Genomic DNA, 2,937 nt, shown 5'->3' with positions numbered 1-2,937 from the left:
GGGGGAAGAAGAGGAGGCTGGCGGGAGTGCAACAAGATTGAAAGGGCCGGACCTGGGCGGAACTAGAAGCCGCTTTGAGGGGAAGGTTGCCAGTAGGAAGATGGAGGCAGGGCAAGGGACAGGGAGAGGAGGCGGGGCAAAAAGAGGCAGGGCCTTAAGGGAAACTAGAAAGTAAAGACCTGGCTGCTATGCTATTGAAAGGTCAGCTTGCAGAGCAGGGTCCCCCGAAGATAATGGGGCACTCTAATTACAAGTTTGCAGAAATGAAGATCCCAGTACTTGGGAGGTGGAGGTAGGAAGATCGTGGGAATTCAAAGACAGCCCTAAGCCACAGAGCAGGCGTGAGGCCAGCGTGAGCTGCACGAGCTTGTCTAAAAGCAAAACAAAATACTTGTCAACTAAGGCGGAAAAATGATTTCGAGAGCAATACTCAGGTCTCACCAGTAGGTGGCACTAGTAAATTGATGTTTTATATGAATTTGAATCTTTCCTGAAGATATTTTTAGTCCTGATTAGATTCAATAGGAGTTGCTGTTCATACCAATAATTTACTTATTTTTAAATAATTAACTATTTTTCAAGCACATTTAAGTTCACAGTAAAAATCGAGAGGAATGGATCTCTAGAGAGTTCTAATATCGCCCTGGTCACCTCAAAAACCTTCCCCTACTAGCAACATTCCACACTACAGGGAGTGCCTTTAACAGAGACCATTAAACCAGTAATCAACTCAGAACTGTATCTTACTGCTCACTAAATGTCTCACAGAGGTATCGATTTCAGGGTAATAGACTAGACAGGGATTTTACCTTATTGAAGAGCAAATGGAATATTGAGATGGTCCTGAGGTTAAAGGCGCTTACTGCCAACCCTGACTACCTGAGTTCTATTCCTGGGACCCACATGGTCCCAGGAACAGACTCTGGAATGTTGATCTTTAACCCCCAAATACTTCCCACTCGATGCATAAATAACATGTAATTAAATTTTTTAAAGAGTACTTTTGTTAATTAGATGTTTCTTATTCTCGCGTAAATTTCATTTCCAAAGAGGAACACTGCTTCCTTGAGTCAGTTATGCTGTATTTGTTACCTCCTCCATTCACAGCCCTCTGCCTGGGTAAGATCAATAAAAGCTAACACAGCCGAGAGCCATCAGCAGGGCTATACCATGGCCCTGGTTCAATCCCCAGCCCTTCAGAAAGAGCTAATTGAACAGGGGAAACTGGTCACGTCCTGCCTGGGGTGTAGATATAAAAGGGTCTGGAGACATGGCTGGGTGGTAAGAGCACTGGCTGTTCTTGCAGAGGCCTAGGGTTCCATTCCCAGTACCCAGGTGGCCACTCACAACCTTCTTCAGCTCCAGTTCCAAGGCATCTGTTGCCCTCTTCTGACCTCCCTGGGCACCAGGCACCTATGTGGTCCACAAACATACGTACAGGCCAAATACTCAGACACATAAACAAAGTAAATCTAAAATGTATTTTTAATTTAAAAAGCCTATATATAGCCTTTTAAAAAATCCTTATATTTAGAGATTTCTTTAAATTAGATGCTAAAGTCTCTGGATTAAGACTCCAGTTCATCAGAAAAGGATCATAAGTGGCAATAGTTAGCATTCTGGGGCAGATACTATGCCCCTGAGATTCATGTGTTAAGATTCTAATCTCCATTTCATCAAATGTGAATAGAGAAAGAGATAGAGTGAGGTCTTGAGGGTGGACCCTTATCTAGTACGATTGGTATTCCTATCCCAGAGGAGCCTCAGACACATTCATAGCCTGGGGAGGACATTGAGGGCTTTGACAAGCCCTCAGTAGAGGCGGTCAGAAGACTCTAACTGTGTCAACAACTTAATCTTGGACTTTCTGACCCCACCACCGCGAGGAGCTCACTGCTGCTGGCTAAACCTCCCAGCCTTCTGGTGCTTTGTTTTGACAATCTTAACAAAGCAGTCCAGACGGTGAGTAAATGTGACAGTGAATGGAATGCGGACAATAAAGACAACATAATAATCCAGTCAGCTACCACAGTGGCAAACAGCATGTAATCTAGGAGAGACTTTGGAAAAGTGTGTGAGCAATATCCCAAAGTCACCTCACCAGGAAGCTGGACTGAAATGAACCATTTGTATAGATGATTCCCAGCATATGGTAGTTAGACTCAGAGTTTTCCAGCTTTATGGTATTGCAAAAGTAGCACACACCTAGTACAGACTGTTCTTAATTTTGATCTTGCCATGGCTGGAGATGCGTGATGTGGTGCTTTCTGGTGGTCCTGGGCAGCCTGAAGTCAGCAAGCAGAGTGGAAGCTCTGCAGTGTCCTGTGACACCAAGCTGACAGCTTTGACAGCTGATGCACCAAAATGCTTCTTTCTCCTTTATTGAGACAGGGTCTCACTATATACTCCAATCCTTGAACTCACAACCCTCCTGTTTCCACCTCCTAAGTGCTAAAATCACAGGACTGTGCCACTACGCCTGTCACCTCTCCCCCCACACACACACCTTATAGTGGAAACAATTTTATTTATTGGCATAAAATAAAATGAAAAAGATTAGCCGGGCAGTGGTGGTGCACACCTTTAATTCCAGCACTTGGAAGGCAGAAGCAAAACCCTGTCTCAGAAAACCAAAAAAAAGAAGAAAAGAAAAGAAAAAGATTGCCATTGCATACACATATACAGTGTATTGTGATTGTATTCACCCTGTTACCCACTGTTCTCTCCCTTCCATTCCCTCTAAACTTCACTTTCTTCCCAATTAGTCCTCTCAGATTAGGTCCTTCAACATTCACTGTGGATAGAGGAGATGCTCATGATGCCCTAGCCCTTCCTGAGGAGTTGTAGACTATTAGGGCTCTCTCCCTCCCTCCTTCCCTCCTCCCTCCCTCCCATCTGTCTTCCTTTCTCTCTCTCTCTCTCCCTCTCTCTCTCTCT

General features: G+C 44.5%; 1 long non-coding RNA gene across 2 annotated transcripts in view; it reads left to right on the top strand.

Moving 5' to 3' along the window:
- Positions 1-2,937, top strand: part of LOC116090904 — an 11,061-nt gene that overhangs the window by 489 nt on the left and 7,635 nt on the right. The gene's annotated exons all lie outside the window — the stretch shown is intronic.

This window comes from Mastomys coucha, unplaced genomic scaffold (assembly GCF_008632895.1).
Source record: "Mastomys coucha isolate ucsf_1 unplaced genomic scaffold, UCSF_Mcou_1 pScaffold15, whole genome shotgun sequence".
Classification (NCBI taxonomy): domain Eukaryota; kingdom Metazoa; phylum Chordata; class Mammalia; order Rodentia; family Muridae; genus Mastomys; species Mastomys coucha.
The sequence above is the reverse complement of the archived record's forward strand: the minus strand, read 5'-3'. Positions and strand labels throughout refer to the sequence as shown.